At 49.2% G+C, this 19,358-nt stretch overlaps 1 protein-coding gene across 2 annotated transcripts in view; it reads left to right on the plus strand.

The window, feature by feature from the left end:
• The first annotated feature begins 18,682 nt into the window (after positions 1–18,682).
• Positions 18,683–19,358, plus strand: part of ASIC1 (acid sensing ion channel subunit 1) — a 232,981-nt gene continuing 232,305 nt past the window's right edge. Inside the window, exon 1 of one of the 2 annotated variants that reach the window (XM_083490150.1) lies at positions 18,683–19,344. The gene's annotated coding sequence lies outside the window, so the exon portion shown is untranslated. The remainder of the gene's footprint in view (positions 19,345–19,358) is intronic. The other variant, XM_083490149.1, reaches the window with a different exon arrangement.

Genomic DNA, 19,358 nt, shown 5'->3' on the forward strand with positions numbered 1-19,358 from the left:
TTCAAATCACCACACCAAAAAAGGGATCTTGTAAGTTGTAGTTTGTTAAGGGTGCTATGAGGGCTGAGCTACAGTTCTTATGACTCCTTTGTGGGGTGATGTGCTTTAAATGTACAGGGTGGTAGTCAACTAAGTTCTACTCAGGCTGGATCTGAGTAGAAATGAATGGGCCTAACTTAGCGATGTTCATTCATTTTAACCCTTGTGATGCAGTGGGTCAGTGGTTGTTAACCAGAAGGTTGGTGGTTCGAGCCCACCCAGGGACAGCTTTGGGCAACATTCCAGCATTGCAGGGAGTTGGTCTAAATCAACTGGATCCCCTCCCCCTCTTTCCTCTTTCCCTTCTCTTTCTGTGATGGAACTCCTATTTAGGGACTTCCCTGGCTTTTTTCTGGCCCACGTAGGACCAGTCTGGATAGTTGGCCTTGGTGAAGACTTGACGTTTTCATCCCCAACAAAGTTTTGATTTGAGTTCCTACTGAAGTGAGGCTATGTTTTAATGTCGTATTTTAATCTTGTTTTTAAGTTGTATTTCAATCAATTGTTTTTATACCTGGTGTCAGCTGCCCTGAGCCCGGTCGTGGCTGGGGAGGGCGGGGTATAAATAAAATTTATTGTTTTTTTTTATTATTATAAATGACCCTCGGGTTTCCTTCCAACGTTACAGTTCTATGATTCCATGAATAGGTCTACTCGGAGTCAAACAAAACCTGTCAGGGGCTGGCAGGGCTCTGACAAGTGTGTGACAGAAGTAGGCAGCCGACCTAGGAGATGGGGCCAGAGATTTATGGGGTTTGGTGACACCTGCGAGGCAGGAGGCAGGGCAGGGGAAGGGTCCAAGCAGTCACAGACAGGGGAGGGGGCACAGGATGTGTCAGAAGAGGCTGACCCTTAAGGAGAAGAAGACAGTTCAGAATTACAACAGGGGTTTGAGGGAGGTCACAGCTCAGAGTCAGAAGAGGGGAATAGCTGGGAAATAATGGGAGAGGAGGAAGAAGAAGCACTGTTCTCTTCTGCCCAGCTCCTGACACCCCTGCCCCATTGTCTCCTAGAACCAGGATGTGATGGCCTGGGATTCGGACTCGAAGGCTGAACATGAGGAACTCCAGCCTGCACAGGAGTCCCCGCCTCCAGAACCAGCTGAGACGGGGCTGGGGTTTGAGCCTGAAGGGCCCTCACCTGTGCTGGATCCTCTGCTCTGGCTCCTGAGGTGATGGAGGACCCATTGCCTGCAAGTACTCCACTCTCAGCCCCGTCAGGGGAAGAGGAGGTTGCCTCTGGGTCCGGTAACCCTCCAGCCTCTCCTGAGCTGCAGAGGCTCAGGGCAGAGAGGCAGAGGGAACTAAGTTCCCGCAGGAGGAGTGCTCGCCTCCAGGCCAGGAAAGGCGAGTCACCTGTGGACCAGGGCTTCCCTATGCCTCGGGGCAGATAAAAGCCAGCCAGCCCAGTCCCAGGTTGCGGGAGCAACATTGTTGGTAGCCTGTTCCTGCCTGCACCCTGTCCTGCTTCTCTGGCGAAGCTCCTGACCTCACCTGACTCCCTGCCTTGGACCCAGCTTCAGCTTTGACAGACAGCCTCCAAACCGCACCCTTGACCTCGGACTAGACTTGGATCTCGTCTCACGGTTAACCCTCAGGACCAGCACACAGGAGGAGCTTGAGGAGGGAAGCTCAGAGATGACTTCAGTGCAGGACAAATCTTAGGTTACATGCATGCACCTTATTAGACAAGGGTACATAAGTCTGTGGTTTGGTGCGCATGGCCCCACTGTTGCTTCAACTGCCCTGTCAGGCACGAACCTAGAAAACTAATGCCAGCTATTTATATGCTAGAAAAGTGAGTGCATGTGTGTTCGGTGCACCTTAGAAACTGCTGTGACATGCTTTTGTCAATAAAGATGCTTTCGTCAATAAATAATTGACTATCGGCCATTGTCTTCCTTGGCTGGCTGTGACAGGACACTTCTCATGGTGTGTACACAGCTCACATAATGACAGCACACATATTGTACAGTGGGTCGACAGGCCTCAGAAATCTGGGTTGGAATCCGTGCTGGATTTACCGTATTTTTCGCTCCATAAGACGCACTTTTTTCCTCCTAAAAAGTAAGGGGAAATGTGTGTGCATCTTATGGAGCGAATGCAGGCTGCGCAGCTATTGCTGAAGCCAGCACAGCGAGAGGGAGAGCTGTGCAACGCCTCTTGTTGTGCCGCCTTCCCAGCGAAGCAGGATGAGGGCTCCCTTCCGTCCCTCATCCTGCTTCGCTGGGAAGGCGGCACAATAAGAGGCGCTGCGCAGCTCTCCCTCTTGCTGTGGTGGCTTCAGAGATAGCTGCACAGCTTGCTCTGGCTTTTCAGGGAGGTGGGAGAAGGGACGGAGGGCAGCCCGTCAGTCCCTTCTCCCACCTCCCAGAAAAGCCACCAAGAGCCGCTCTATCTTTAAAGAGCTGCGCCGAACAAGCATTCTGCAGCTCTTGCTGGCTTTTCTTGTTTTCCTCCTCTAAAAACTAGGTGCATCTTATGGTCGGGTGCGTCTTATAGAGCGAAAAATACGGACGTATAAGCTAAACAAGCTTAGGGCCTCATCAAACCTAAATCCAGCCCTGGTTGGAATCCTTGTTCCAGCATGAACTCTCTAAGCATCCCTGCGGAAATGTTTTCGTCCTCATCCCAGGCAATGGAATTCCCTCCCCACAGAAGCCCACCAGGAACCTTCACTGTACGGCTCTCCTCATATGCCCCTCTTTTGACCCACACCTGATGTAGACCTACCCGAACCTTCTGAATTTAAATTGATTTGGCGAATTGTGACCTAGCATAGTATTGTAAACCGCCTTGGGACTTTAAGGGGAACAGCAGGTAAAAAATCTAATAAATAATTATCAGCGGCAAGGAAACACCTGCAGAGCTGGTGGAACGGGCACGTTGCTTGCTAAAGGAGCTTCAAATTCTGAGCCAATTCCATGCCAATAAAAGCCACTAAGTCGAAGATGATGGACTATATGGAACTTGCCAAACTGCCAGGGAGACTCCGAGACCAGAGAGAAGAGATGGTGGAAGAAGACTGGAAGAAGTTTAAGGAATATTTGAAAAAAATATGTTAATATTTAAACCTTAGAATAGCTTTGGAAGTGGATATAGGCTGTAGGGTTAGAAGTAGAAGATAGGGTATTTTAAAATAGAATTATTTGTAAGTGATAAAATGTGAAGTTATTTTAAGTGTGATTAAAAAAAAAAGGTGGTTAGAAATTATGATATATGTAAACTGCTAAAGATGAAGTAAAATGAAAATCAGATAGGGGGGACTTGGCGAAGCCCACTTAACAACGTTTAGAAAAATAAGGATATGACAAGAATTTGTTCGTATTGTTTGTCTTTTCTGTTTGTGTTTTTTATTTGTGTTATAAAATTAATTTAAAAAATTGAAAAAAGAAAGGAAAAGCCACGAAGTCAGCAGGTTCTGGGAATTAAACACATCCAAACCAAGTTGCTTGTTTTGTATCACTCATTGGCTTCTGATGGTCATAGGAAGGTGCAGAGAAATATTATAGATGCTAAGCAGTTTGTGCCTTGACTTCTCTGGCTATCCTAGAACCTACTCAGCCCTCTGTCACCAGCTGTGAAGAGTTTGCCAGGCCATTTCCTACAGGAATTCAAGCTTAAGAGCTACTTGTTGGCATCTGTCTCAAGAGACAATGGAGGGCACCTCCAGGGGGGCAAGCTTAGCCAGTGGGTATGGAGGTCCTGGGCTGGCCAGACGACGAGACCCCCCCTCTTGGCCTCGCAGATGTGGTCCAAAGGAAAGCAGAGCAATATGTTTGGCACCAACCTGGCTGCTGGAGCTGCCGGAAGGAAGCGTACAAGGCGCCACCCAGCCATCTTAGGGACTCCACTAAGAATCCCTAAGAGCTAGTAACATTAACAATGAATGCTTAAATGCATAGGATACTGGCTCCTGGGCATGGTGTCAGATTAGGAGCTATTTCCACAGTGCGGTCAGGGAATAACAAGAAATACGCAGTGCTATGTAAGCATCACCAGGTTTGGCGTATAGTCAGTGTAATGGGTATGAGTTACTCGTGCGTAAACTGGTGCCTTTCTCGGCTAATTTGCCTTGTTAAACCTTTCTGACTGCACAGCCCTTTCTCATGGTGGCTGCCTCAGTCACTGGCAGAATCCGTCAGTGGGCGTTTCTTGAACCTCTTCCAACATAAAAGTTGTTTGACACCCAGTCTCCTCCTCCTCTCACTGCGCGGGAGTCTTCTGCGCAGGGAAGGCGTGGGTAGCGGAGGACCTGGGCTCTCCTCACTGATGTCCAGTGAAGAGTCCTGGAGCCCTCTCTCCAATTCCCCCATCTGCCCCCTTTATCCCTGGTGTTGCGCTGATTAGCTTCCCCCTCTACTGAGCTGTTTCTCCCCCTGCTGCTGGGTCCTTCGCCAGCATCATCTGGGAGCCTCCCCTTCGCCTCTCGCTCCGATGTCAGTTCCCTGACAGTCAGCTTAGAATGTAGGGTCCCAGTAGCGAGAGATTTGGGGCAAGCAAATCAATGTGTAGTTAGCTTGTGGAATTCACTGCCACTGTGAGGATGCTGTCAGCAGCTCCCGGTTGGTCTCCCAGGAAAGTAGAAAGGCGAGGAAAAGTTGCTTACAGTCCTTTTTTCATTTCAGTCTTTACAGAGAAGAAGAAGCGTTTGGATTTGATATCCCGCTTTATCACTACCCTGGGGAGTCTCAAAGCGGCTAACATTCTCCTTTCCCTTCCTCCCCCACAACAAACACTCTATGAGGTGAGTGGGGCTGAGAGACTTCAAGGAAGTGTGACTAGCCCAAGGTCACCCAGCAGCTGCATGTGGAGGAGCGGAGACGCGAACCTGGTTCCCCAGATTACGAGTCTACTGCTCTTAACCACTATAAAAGCCAGCCTCTTGGATAATGGCGTTGTCTCCCAAGTGAATCTTCATGGCCCGTCTCTCCCACTTCCTAATTCATCATCATCATCACCTCCTCTACGGGTGCTGCTACGTGCCCTCTGTCTTTGAGCTCTTTGCTCTCCTATTTTCAAGGCTCGCCGGGTTCTTGGAGATGGAGGGTCTGGAATGGTTTCTAATGAAGTGTCAGCTGGGTGTTGTTCTGGCTCTCCCATGAGTTCCCAACTTTCCCCCTCATCTGCCTCTGAGCTGCAACCTCCCTCATACCCCTGTTGTAAATCTGTACTCTCTTCCTCTTCCTCCTTCCTGGAAGGGTCAGGATGGGGAGGTGGTGTCTACCATTCCTCCTCTGTCCAGTCCCTGACAGCCACAAGATGTGGTGACGGTCACTAGTTTAGGGGTCTTTAAAACAGGATGAGACAAATTCAGGAAGGTCTATCGACGGCTGCTACTCCTGATGGCTGAAAGCTACCTTCACTCTGAATACCATTGGGAGAAGGCCATTGATCCCATAGCCTCCTTGTGGCATCTCCAGATGTACCTAGATAGTCAATGGGTGGGACATGATGCTAGGCTAGAAAAGCCTTTGGTCTAATCCAGCATGGGTCTTATGCTTCTATAGCTTCCCAATATACCAATCTTTTAGTATCTTGATGACTAGTGCAGTCTTAGGGTCCTTTTTAGGACTGGGCAATATATCAATATATTGCCACAAACTGGTTTGAAGACTATATTTGTGATATCAGTTTCATAGCTTTTGACCTGGCAATATATCACAAATCATGATGTGTGTTAGGGCTGGGTGATATATCGTCCAAAACTGGTTTCAAGTCCATCTCATGATATTGGTTTCATAATTTTTGACCTGGCAATATATTGTGAATTATGGTGTGTGTGTGTACGCACACTATGCAAAAATCACAATGTGGGGGGAAACTGTGAAGCCAGTCAATGCCTTCATCCTTATTTCAGACATTGTGATATATCAGCATATCACAATGTTTAGCCAGTGATATATCACAGTGTTGAAAACCAGATATCGCCCAGTCCTACTGTTTGCCTCTACAGTGGTACCTCGGGTTAAGTACTTAATTCGTTCTGGAGGTCCGTACTTAACGTGAAACTGTTCTTAACCTGAAGCACCACTTTAGCTAATGGGGCCTCCTGCTGCTGCCGTGCCGCCGGAGCACAATTTCTGTTCTCATCCTGAAGCAAAGTTCTTAACCTGAAGCACTATTTCTGGGTTAGCAGAGTCTGTAACCTGAAGCGTATGTAACCCGAGGTACCACTGTACATAGTTCCATCCTTATTTTGGACATTGTGATATATCGGTATATCACAATGTTTAGCCGGTGGTATATCACAGTGTTGAAAACCAGATATCGCCCAGCCCTAGTGCTTTTCCACCCACCTTGCCAGCATGTTTGACACAGGATTTGTTGGGGTCTGAAGTACCCATTTCAGCTAGGATCACTTTACACTTCCTCAGTTATGCAGCCACGCTTCAGCCAATCAAAACATTTGGGAGGTGTGACAACCTGACAGTTCATCTGGCTTTTGACGCGCCCAGGGCTTTCTTCCATTCAGCCGATCATCTGTAGTCTGAAGATGACAGAGGTGACTGCTCCAAGCACCTCTTTAGCACTGAGTGCTCTGGTTTCCCAATGCCTGCTCTGATCAGCTGTTTGGCGCTGACATTTTCAATCAGCCGTTCAGGACCAAACAGCTCCTATCACTTGCCTTCCATTTAACAGACCTGTTTTACAGTAACTGCTGATCAGCCCCGAAACAGTTAGCCCCACGAAATCAGGGTCCACATGCTTTTTTTGGGGGGGGGGTCAACCGCAACAGAGGTTCGTGATTCTGCTTTGCAACCTGCCAGCGATGATCTGTTCTGGCCCTCCGCCATCCATCTCTGTGTTGTCACTGTCTGCCACACTCACATAATTTTAGCCAAGTTTACGATGCTGCAGGAGGACCCAGCAACTGCAGTTTCTTGCAGCTTGTCTGTTTCCATCATTTCCTGCACTGCATTAAGGCTCCTAGGCACCCCTGCTTAGGCAAACTGGCTTTAGATAATAAACTGGCATATTCCCCCACCCTCAAAAAAAGAAAGTATGGGAAGCAAGAAGAGCAAGTGAATTTTAGTGGACAACTATTTTGTTTTTGTTTTTTTAATTAATATTTTATTAAGTTTTATCAATAAAATAATTCAGAAAAAAAAATACAAAACAGAAAAATACAAAATCACAAAATACAAAAATACAAAAATACAAACATTAAATACAAAAAGGGAAAGAAAAAAGAAACAAAAAAGAAACACATAAAAACAAAACTCCCTCTTTTTTAATTTCTCATCTTTAGTTAACTTATTTTCCTGACTTCCTCACGCCTCCCTTTTTTGTATCCCTTTTTTAAAATTGGTTCAGCAAATTCATATCCAATTTAGCTTATCTATTATCAATCCCATCTTACATTTTACCTTGTTGCTAGAACCCCTTCAGTTCATTTCAACGTCATCAGCATTCAAAAATTTTACAATGTTTCTGTAAATAAATTTTAAATTTCCTCCAATCTTCTTCCACAAGCTCTTCTCCCTGGTCTCGAATTCTGCCAGTCATAGACTACATGGAATTAGTGGACAACTATTTTGGAGAAGGAGGGAGGGGGAGGGAGGGAGGGAGGGAGGAAGAGAGCGAGAGAAACTTTGAAAATTGCACAGAGAAGGAGCATCTTCTTGACTTAATTCTTTCCACACCTTGAAAGATTCATTTTTTAAAAGGAAGTTCAAGTCCCAAAAGTCCAAAGTTCTAGTTCTTGTTTGTCTCTTTGCAGAACGAACCAGTTCAGCTCATGTTCAGTTCACAGTTCACAGTTCACAGTTCAAGTTCATTCAAACGATCCTCATAGTTCTTTTCCCCCCCACCGTTCAGAATGTTACAAACTGCTGTGCTGCAGTATAAAATGTACTTTTTGCTCTATAAGACTCACTTTTTCCCTCCTAAAAAGTAAAGGGAAATGTGTGTGTGTCTTATGGAGCGAATGGAGGCTGTGCAGCTATCCCAGAAGCCAGAACAGCAAGAGGAATTGCTGCTCTCACTGCGCAGCGATCCCTCTTGCTGTTCTGGCTTCTGAGATTCAGAATATTTTTTTTCTTGTTTTCCTCCTCCAAAAACTAGGTGCGTCTTGTGGTCTGCTGCATCTTATAAAGCGAAAAATACGGTACTTAAGAAGACTAAGGAAACATAGAGAGCAAAACACATTGTGGAATGAGAATTGGTTTGCTTATTTTTCCTAACGATTATGAACTTCAAACTGAAAGCCCCAAAGAGTCTAATGAAGAAAAAAAAGGAAAACATGTAGGAGAATGAACTTGCAAGATGAACTAGACGTTCTCCCAGCAATGATGGGAACTACTTTCTGGTGTAGTTCAGAGATTTTTCAACAAATTCAGCGAATTTCATTAAACAGAACTAGCTCATTCCAACCACTGATTGTGTCACTTCTCGCAATGAGGGAACCGCCAGAAGGCCCTCAGTGCTGAATCTCAGTGTCCAGGCTGAACAATGGGGGTGGAGACACTCCTTCAGGTATACAGGACCGAGGCCGTTTAGGGCTATAAAGGTCAGCACCAACACTTTGAATTGTGCTCGGAAACGTATATCCGGCGCCTTGGTACAAAGATCCCTCCGGTGGACCCCCCCCCCCCGTTAACCAGAGTTGCCAATCTTTTTGCGGCGCTGTTAGCAGCTTTGCAGGGCTGGAGGAGGTGGGCAGTGACTGGAGGGTGGCTCCTCCGGCAGGGAAGAGACAGAGGTTCCAGACGCGGCACTGCTTCAGCAAGGCGGCCATGGGCGGCGAGCTGATGCCGGGAGCTGATGCCCAGCCTCTGCCTCTTCCCTGGTACCCGTGCCATAGCTGTCAACCGTCCCTTATTTGGCGTGAAAGTCCCTTATCCCAGCGCCGTGTCCCGCTGCTGTCCCCAATTGATGATGTCCCTTAAATTTCCCGGGTTTCAAAGGAAGCAGCTCCTCTCCCTCCCTCCCTGCCAGCCAGGGAGGAGGGAGGCTCCAACTGTGTTGCTTGGCTGCGTTGCTCACCCAATAAGGAGTCTAAGAACTACTGGCGGGTGGAGCTTGCATGCCTTGTGCCGATCAAATCGGCCACGTTGCCTGGGGACTCGCCTTTGCTCAGCACTTCCCAGCGGAGAGGTGACGGTGGTTTCCCTTGCTGCATCCCCTTTGCCAGGTTGCTGCACTGTGGGAACCACCGCTTGAGGCTTCATTTGGCTGCTGGCTGGGCTTTCTGCCTTTGGCTCGGAGGGGCACATGGTGGGGGGGAAAGGAAAGGAGCTGGTTGAGTACAATGGCGGGAGGCGATTTCATGGGGGGGGGTTGGATTTGTTTCAGAGGCTCCTTCGATTGACTGTTATAGGGGAAGGAAAGGAGCTGTTTGGCTAAAATCCCTTATTTTGGCTGCTGATCCCTTATTTTCGAGGCTGCTGGTCCCTTATTTTCAAATCTGTAAGTTGACAGCTATGACCCGTGCCATGGTGGCTACAGCAAGTGGAGGCTCCGGGCGTGGCGCTGCTTTGGCGTGGCATGGCGGAAGTGGCAGAGGGCAGTGAGCCAATGCCAGGTGGCGCCACACCATGCCCAGCCTCCGCCTCTTCCCTGGCACCCTCCAGAACCTGGCACCCTCGCGCCCCACATCACTTGCCTCTATGGGCAAGACGCCCTTGAACATGGCGAGCTCTGTGGCATCGGAAGCAGCGGTTGGGTTGCTCCAGGAGGCTGAGGCAGGCAAGGGCCCACAGCCCAGCCCCCTTGCTGGCAGGTGGGGCTCACTAGCTCTGGGAGGAGATGAGTGATTCCTCAGCTGGAAGAGGCTCAGAACAGGTCAAGCCCAGATGCTGCCACTTTTGTTTTTATAAAATATTTATTAAAGTTTTACAAATTTTATCAAACACAACAATACAAACAAACAAAAACAAAAAAAGAACAAGTATAATTTCAAAACCTTATTTTCTTAAAACTTACTTCACCGACCTCCTCATACCTCCCCTTTCTGCATTCTCATTTCAAATATTATGTTCAGCAGATCCTCACCCTTAATTTTATCTAATTGTCAACCTTTCTTTTCTTTTAACTTAATCTTTACAGCTGTACTCCACTTAATTTCTAAAACCACATCATTCTAGCACTCATTAATTTTGCAATGTTTCTTAAGATAATTCTTGAATTTCTTCCAATCTTCTTCCGCTGTCTCTTTTCCCTGGTCTCGGATTCTGCCAGTCATTTCTGCCAATCCCATATAGTCTATCACCTTCATCTGCCATTCTTCCAAGATGGGTAGGTCTTGTGTCTTCCAATACTTTGCGACGAGCATTCTTGCTGCTGTTGTAGCATACATAAAGAATGTTCTGTCTTTCTTTGGCACCAATTGGCCGACAATGCCCAGGAGAAAGGCCTCTGGCTTCGATGCTGCCACTTTTGAGACTTCTTCTGTTGAAACCTTTGAATCGCCATTGTGAGACTGGCCTTTGATGCCTATCTTCAACACATGGCTAGACGTTCTGCACCACTAGTCCATTACATTGTGTTGTTGTTGTTGTTGTTGTTGTTGTTTAGTCGTTTAGTCATGTCCGTCTCTTCGTGACCCCATGGACCGTTGCACGCCAGGCACTCCTGTCTTCCACTGCCTCCCGCAGTTTGGTCAAACTCATGCTGGTAGCTTCGAGAACACTGTCCAACCATCTCGTCCTCTGTCGTCACCTTCTCCTTGTGCCCTCCATCTTTCCCAACATCAGGGTCTTTTCCAGGGAGTCTTCTCTTCTCATGAGGTGGCCAAAGTATTGGAGCCTCAACTTCAGGATCTGTCCTTCCAGTGAGCACTCAGGGCTGATTTCCTTCAGAATGGAGAGGTTTGATCTTCTTGCAGTCCATGGGAGTCCCAAGAGTCTCCTCCAGCACCATAATTCAAAAGCATCAATTCTTCGGCGATCAGCTTTCTTTATGGTCCAGGTCTCACCTCCATACATCACTACTGGGGAAACCATAGCTTTAACTATACAGACCTTTGTTGGCAAGGTGATGTCTCTGATTTTTAAGATGCTGTCTAGGTTTGTCATTGCTTTCCTCCCAAGAAGCAGGCGTCTTTTAATTTCGTGACTGCTGTGATCGCCTTCATGGATCACTGCCTTGCCGTGGCGAAGGGGCTTGAATAACTCAGAGAAGCTATGAGCTATGCTGTGCAGAGCCACCCAAGATGGACAGGTCATAGTGGAGAGTTTTGACCAAACGTGATCCACCTGGAGGAGGAACCGGCAAGCCACTCCAGTATCCCTGCCAAGAAAACTCCATGGACAAAGACAACAGGCATATAAAAGTTACATTGTATATATGAACTCTAATAGACTTCATTTCTACTTTTTGAATGATATCATTATTCTATTATATATGCTCTTACAATTATTAGCCTACATATTGTGTCTATATTTCTGTGATTGGTTCTCATTGCAATGCAGGGGTCTGCTTTTGGCAGGTGCTGCCATCAGCATATAAAAAACAAAAGGGGAGCAGGGCTGAGGTGCTGTTTCTGCTCACCTCCCATGCTGATGGGCCTTAACTTGGATGCTCCTGGATATCTGCAGGACTTGTGCTTTGGTTTCGACTTTGGATGTGTGGATTGACCCTGGACTGGGGACTTGACTATCCGACTTGCTACCAGGTAGGCCAAGGGTTCAGGACACTGTGTGCTTTAAATGAATGATTTGTATATGCAGACTCGCACAGCACCAAGAGAGAACAGGGGCATGTAAAGGAAGCAGCTGGAGTTTTCCATGTGATCTGAAGAAGCGCCGGTGAGAAGCAGGGATTTGAGAGATCTGAGGAAGGGAGGAGAGAGGCTCTGTTATGTACTGAGTTGAATAGGATCCAAAATGCAGCAGTCTGATTGGTCCTAGAACAATAGGATTCAGAATGCAGCAGTCTGATTGGTCCTAGAACAATAGGCTTCAGAATGCAGCAGTCTGATTGGTCCTAGAACAACAGGATTCAGAATGCAGCAGTCTGATTGGTCCTAGAACAACAGGATTCAGAATGCAGCAGTCTGATTGGTCCACAGGAGCCACCCAATCCAGCTCCAGGTGGAAGTGAATCCGCAGCCTGATTGGCCTACAGGAGAATTCCGGAATTAGCCAATCACGTGGGGCCCATTGTGTAAATAATGTATATAAAGCAGACATTCTGGTGGAACTTCCATTCCTCCTCACCACTATGAGCTGAATAAAGAGCATGAAATCCACTCTCGACTCTGAGTATATTTCAGGCTCCATGGGGCCAACAGGCATTTTCATAAGGCAGTGATACCCACAGCCTGATCAGACTACAATCCCCACGGCGGCCCACCCTGGGATTCTCAAACATGTTCACAAGAGAGCCATTAGAGCAAATCACTCTCCCCAGCTCCCAGTTCATTTCCTTGGCTCCATTGATTTCTGCAAGGAACAGAACAAAATTCATAAAAGGAAAAGTGTGCACAGTTGCCTCCCGAAATAGATTCATTTTAGCCCGGGCTCCCCAAGCTCACGCAGCAGCCATTTCTTCCAACATGCTCCCACCTCCCGGCAACTGCCTATTCAGTGGTTGCCAGGATATTGATGTGTGAACTGCTGATGTCAGGAAAAAATAAACTGTCCGACATAAAGGAAGAATACAGAGTCGTGTAGTGGTTAGAGTGTTGGACTAGGACCTGGGAAATGGGAATTCAAATCCCTGCTTGGTCATGAAGCTCGCTGGGTAGCCTTGGACTGGTCACTGCCTCTCACCCTATCCTACCTCAATGGGTTGTTGTGAGGATTAAATAGAGACCAACGTGGAACATCAGTGAAATAAATAAATAAATTGTCGAGAGGGCTGGTGAGAACGGAGACTACAGTGGTACCTTGGGTTAAGTACTTAATTTGTTCCGGAGGTCCGTTCTAAACCTGAAACTGTTCTTAACCTGAAGCACCACTTTAGCTAATGGGGCCTCCTGCTGCTGCCGCACCGCCAGAGCACGATTTCTGTTCTCACCCTGAAGCAAATTTCTTAACCCAAGCTACTATTTCTGGGTTAGCGGAGTCTGTAACCTAAAGCGTATGTAACCCGTGGTGCCACTGTACAACGCTTCCTCTCTCTGGGTGGGTTCGGCTCCACCATTCAAATTGGAATGAGCAGGGCTTAATGGTCAAGATAGGACACGGGTGGCGCTGTGGGTTAAACCACAGAGCCTAGGACTTGCTGATCAGAAGGTTGGCGGTTCGAATCCCCGCGACAGGGTGAGCTCCCGTTGCTTGGTCCCTTCTCCTGCCAACCTAGCAGTTTGAAAGCGCGTCAAAGTAGATAAATAGGTACTGCACTGGCGGGAAGGTAAACGGCGTTTCCGTGCGTTGCTCTGGTTCCCCAGAAGCGGCTTAGTCATGCTGGCCACATAACCCAGAAGCTGTACGCTGGCTCCCTCGGCCAATAAAGCGAGATGAGCGCCGCAACCCCAGAGTCGGTCACGACTGGACCTAAGGGTCAGGGTTCACTTTACCCTTTACCTTTAATGGTAATGTGGGGGAGGAAGGGAAAGGAGAATGTTAGCTAGCCGCTTTGAGACTCCTTAAAGGGAGTGAAAGGCGGGATATCAAATCCAAACTCTTCTTCTTCTTCTTCTTCTTCTTCTTCTTAAGATGGTAGGGGACAGCTAGGACTCCTGGGTCCTAGTCCCAGTTTTGAATCCCAGGAATATTTGCAAAATCCCTTCCCTACAGTGGCGTAGCATGGGGGGGTGCAGGGGGGGCCGGCCGCACCGGGTGTAACATCTGGGGGTTAGGGTTAGGGGGCGCAAATCCACGGGTTAGGGGGTGCAAATCCACGGGTTAGGGGGCGCAAATTACTTGCCTTGCCCCGGGTGCTGACAACCCACGCTACGCCACTGCTTCCCTATATCTGGGAATTGCAACCCCTCATCTTCCTGAAACTGAGACGCAGTCTCCAGCAGCAGCAGCAGCAGCTGGAGCAGGAGGAGGACTAACCTTGGGACGACTCTGGCTGGTTCTGTCAAAACACAAGGAGCCAGTCAGGATGCCTCTGACTGGGTCAAAGAAGATAGACACAAACGGTGTGCGGCTTTTAAAGTTACAGCACGGAGACTGTGTGGCACAGCAAGCACAGATGTTCTCTTCACCATCCAGCCTGTACATATTTGTTGTATGTTTAACTGGGGCAGCTGCATTCACTGAGGGGAAGTGGCGTGTGGGGAGAGCAGGGATTCCCGGCGCCTGATTTTCACAGGAGTGAATGCAAAAAGAAAAGCCTGCGCTTTTTGCATTCTCCACGATAATATGCATCTCGGATCTGCACAGGAGTTAGAAACTGTGGACAGTGTGCTGATAAAGTCATGCTTTGTGCTTTTACAGGTATAACCTGTGAAGCATAATATCCCACGTACAGCCTGGAAAATCAGATTCTCCACCCACCCCCTGCAAAAAGAAAAAGAAAGATTGACTGGAAATATCTGTATATCCCATCCTGAGTTTCTTTCCTAGACCCGGATCCTGCACTCTTCATTCTGATTCCCTCCTTCCTCCCAATCTGTTGATTCTATTGGACCGGGAAAAGACTTGCGGAGGTGGTTTGTTACAATGAATGGCAGCTCTGGTTCAGTTCCAGGGAAGAATGTGAAGTTAATCAAGTGCTCTCAAGGGTCTAAGGCAGTGTTTGCCTTCCACTGAACTGCTGACCATGGCTGATTGGGTCTGTAGCACATGACACAGCCACCTGCTGATGTGGGGGAAGCTCTCCTTCCTCCAGCAGCAAACGGAGCCCAAACCAGACAGCAGCAAGAGCACAGGAAAGAGTGCTTTTTGCTGCTAGATGAGAACTTACCAGGGACTGCCTGCTTGGTTTTGGCTTTTACTCCTGCGGGAGGCAGTGGCGTAGCGTGGGGGGTGCAGGGGGGCCCGGCCGCACCGGGCGCAACATCTGGGGGTTAGGGTTAGGGGGCGCAAATCCACAGGTTAGGGGGCGCAAATCCACGGGTTAGGGGGCGCAAATTACTTGCCTTGCCCCGGGTGCTGACAACCCACGCTACGCCACTGGCGGGAGGTGAGCTCATCAGCATCACAGGAAACTGGTTGTTGAGCAAAGCCAAACCATCCTGTCAGCCTCTGAATTCCACAGCTGGATGAAACAGTGATGGGGAACCTGTGGCCCTTCAGAGCTTCATAGAATCATAGAATTGTAGAGTTGGAAGGGACCCCAATGGCCATCTTGTCGAATGCAGGAATCTCAACTAAAGCATCCATGGCAGATGGCCATCAAACCTCTGCTTACAAACCTTCAGGGAAGGAGAGTCCACAACCTCCTGAGGGAGTCTGTTCCACTGCTGAACAGCTCTTACTGTCAGAAAGCTCTTCCTGAAGTTTAGTCACTATCTCTTTTCTTGTAACTTGAAGCCATTGGTCTAGGTACTACCCTCCAGAGCAGGAGAAAACAAGATTGCTCCATCTTCTAGGTGACAGCCCTTTAGATATCATAGTTCCTCTCATTCTCCTCTTTTCCATGCTAAACATACTCAGCTCCCTCAACCATTCCTCATACGGCTTGGTTTCCAGGCCCTTTATCATCTTGGTCACCCTCCTCTGCACATGTTCTAGCTTGTCAATATTCTTCAAAAACTGAACTGGCCACAATACTTCGGGTGTCGTCTGACCTAGGCAGAAAAGACCAGGGACGCTATATTTCCGTTGATGTAGTCTAGAATAGCATTAGCTTTTTTTAAAGCTTATGGCCTACTAAGACCCCCCCAGATCCTTTTCACATATATTATTGGGAAGCCAGGTGTTCCCCATTTTGGATCTGTGCAGCTGGTTCTTCCTGCTTGAGTGCAGAACCTTACATTTGTTCCTACTGGGATTTATTTTGGTAGTTTGGGCCCAATTCTCCAATCTGATAAAGTAATATTGAATCCTGATTCTGTCTTCTGCAGCATTGGCTACCCCTCCTAGTCTAGCGTCATCTGCAGATTTGATGAGCTTCCCCTCAATTCCTTTATCCAAGTCATTTTAAAGATGTTGAACAACAGAACCAGGACAGACCCCTGCAGCACCCCACTTGTCACAATATCATGGGCGACTTTGTCAAAATCCTTATTTTGAAATCAAGATACACTACGTCCACAGCATTCCCCTGATCCACCAAACTTGTAACACTACCAGAAACCCATGCTGTGTCTTCGTGATCACAGCATCCTTTTCTAAGTGTTCACTGACCAGCTGTTTAATGATCTATTCTAGGACCCTTTCTGGTATTGACATCAAGCTGATCGGTTGGTGGATACCTGAGTCTTTTTTCTCTCCCCCCCCCCCTACTGAAGATGGGAGCCTTCCAATCTACACAGTCCCCGAGAAACCTCAAAGATTATAGACAGAGGCTCTGGGATTAAAAGTGCAAGCTCTTTAGTATCCTTGCATGGCCAATAGTTAGGGATGGTGGTAACTGGAGTCCAGCAACATCTAGAGGACAACAAGATGGCTACCTCTGGTCTAGTACAATTAGCACCTGCTTCTGGGTGGTGTTCCTGATCATGGCTTAATTTCTGGATTTTGTCCAAGGAGAATCCAAGGCAGTGTACATGCCATGCATTTAAAACTCATTTAAAGCACGCGCACACACCCCACAAGGAATCCAGGGGACTGAAGCTAACCCTTCACAGTACTTCAATTCCCAAAACCCTTCACAAGATACAGTTCCCAGGATTGGGGTGTGTGTGCTCTTTAAGACAAGAAGCTGCCTTGATTCAGACAATTGTCCAGTCTAGTTGAGTAGTGCCGACAAAGGTCTGTATAGTTAAAGCTATGGTTCTCCCAGTAGTGATGTGTGGAAGCGAGAGCTGGACCATAAAGAAGGTTAATCGCTGAAGAATTGATGCTTTTGAATTATGGTGCTGGAGGAGACTCTTGAGAGTCCCATGGACTGCAAGAAGATCAAACGTATCCATCCTGAAGGAAATCAGCCCTGAGTGCTCACCGGAAGGACAGATCCTGAAGCTGAGGCTCCAATACTCTGGCCACCTCATGTGAAGAGAAGACTCCCTGGAAAAGACCCAGATGCTGGGAAAGATTGAGGGCACAAGGAGAAGGGGACGACAGAGGATGAGATGGTTGGACAGTGTTCTCGAAGCTACCAGTATGAGTTTGACCAAACTGCGGGAGGCAGTGGAAGACAGGAGGACCTGGCGTGCTCTGGTCCAGGGGGTCACAAAGAGTCGGACACGACTAAACGACTAAACAACAAAAGTTGAGTAGTGTCTACTCTGGCTGGCAGCAGCTCTCCATGATTCTAGACAAGGGTCACTCCCAGTCTGCTAGGAAATGTTGGGGATCCAACAAGGGACTCTACCCTGACCTAAGCCCTTCCCTTCATTTTAATGGGCATTGAGCGCTACAGCAAATAACACCACTTCTATGGTCTTACTGAGGGTGGGAGGGAGAAGATGAAAAGAGCCACTTGTGCAAGCCCAGGGACCTCTTGGCCTATTACATATTGAGGTATACACCATAGGAGCCACCTCCTAGGGACCAAGACACCTCCACCCCCCACCACCACCCGTTGATGGGCATTGCCATTCAAATGGTGCCTGCCGACCAATTTGTGTGTGATCAATTATGAGGGGTGAGGTTACCTGGGCCCCCACCCCAAAATTTTATTCAAGTTGGCACCCCTGGGTTTTTCGTTCTTTGGATAAACCTGAAACCTTGGAGTGAGAACGTCAGAATGCAACACCCAGCCTGGTCTGTGCGTGTACAAGGAGTATTGCATAGGCACACTATTCAAGATCAAGCAGCATGGTATAATATACTTAATAGCAAGCCCTGCATCATGGGTGCAAATCGGACCTTTCCCAGGGATGCAGTGAATGGCCATTTGGACCTGGCTAACTCAGCTGGATGGGACACGGGTGGCGCTGTGGGTTAAACCACTGAGCCTAGGACTTGCCGATCAGAAGGTCGGTGGTTGGAATCCCTGCGATGGGGTGAGCTCCCATTGCTCTGTCCCAGCTCCTGCCAACCTAGCAGTTCGAAAGCACGTCAAAGTGCAAGTAGATAAATAGGTACCACTCCGGCGGGAAGGTAAACGGCGTTTCCGTGCGCTGCGCTGGTTCGCCAGAAGCGGCTTAGTCATGCTGGCCACATGTATGCCGGCTCCCTTGGCCAATAAAGCGAGATGAGCGCTGCAACCCCAGAGTCGGCCATCACTGGACCTAATGGCCAGGGGTCCCTTTACCTTTACCTTAACTCAGCTGGATAGAGCCTGGTGCTGATCACGCCAAGGTTGCAGGTTCGATCCCCGTATGGGACAGCTGCATATTCCTGCATTGCAGGGGGTTGGACTACATGATCCTCGGGGTCACGCACCTACAATTCTATGTGCCCCAGGGTTGTGGGGCGGGGGAGCACCATTTAACAATATGCCCGGCGTTGGGCGAACCGTCAGCTCGTGTGAGCTCCCGAAGCGCAATGAATGATGGCGTGAATAGGTCTCTGAATGCTCTGCGTGCGGGAGGGAGGCCGACGACGCGGGACTTTGGCATCAGTTCAGAGAAAAAAGCAAAACGTGAATGGGAGGCCGCTGGGGGAGCGGGGAAGACTCTTGATTTTCTCTCGCTCTCTCTAGCACACACATGTCCCCGGCCTCAGCTTGCAACAGCTCCTGCTGCTGGCGCGCACACCCTACGCCGCCCCCTGCAATCCCAGATTGGGCACCTCCAAGCGCGGCGAGCCGCTCTCCTCCTCCTCCTCCTCCTCCTCGCGCACAGGCGCGCGCACTCACACACTCGCACGGCGCCCAAGCCTCGCCGCTGCTGCCGCCACCCGGCGATCTCTCGCAGGGGCTCCCGGCTCGGCCAGCCAGCCCTGCCAGCCCACTTGGGCCCTGACTCCCGTGGGAGACGCGGCGAATTCCTGCGGATCCTCCTCCTCCTCCTGCCTCGGAGCCCGGCGCGATTCCCTCCCTCGGCCGCCCCGCCCCGAGGAGCAGCCGCCGCGCTCGCCACCAGGGGAGAGGATGCCTGGCTTTGGCACCGAGACACGCGCCGCCGCCGCCGCTGCTTAGTCGCGCTCAGCTGCCTGCTTTCCGGCCCCGATCGCCTTTCTTTGATTCCAGCCAGGAAGGGAGAAGGAGGAGGATCCTCTCCGCCGCCGCCGCCGCCACCTCCTCCTCCTCCCCGCCGCCGCCAGGTGCCGCCTGGGCTCGGGTACCCTTGGTGCTCTCGCCGTGCGCCTTTGCGCTTCGCAGCCTCTCCAAAAGCCCCGCACGGCCAGCCCAGCCGGCGAGCATTCCATCCCTCGGAGCGCAAGCTCCCGGCTGCCGACGCTGGCCCTGCTTCCAGGTTTGCATGCTCGG

The sequence above is a fragment of the Podarcis liolepis genome, assembly GCF_965112155.1.
Source record: "Podarcis liolepis genome assembly, chromosome: 2".
In the NCBI taxonomy this organism is placed as follows: Eukaryota; Metazoa; Chordata; class Lepidosauria; order Squamata; family Lacertidae; genus Podarcis; species Podarcis liolepis.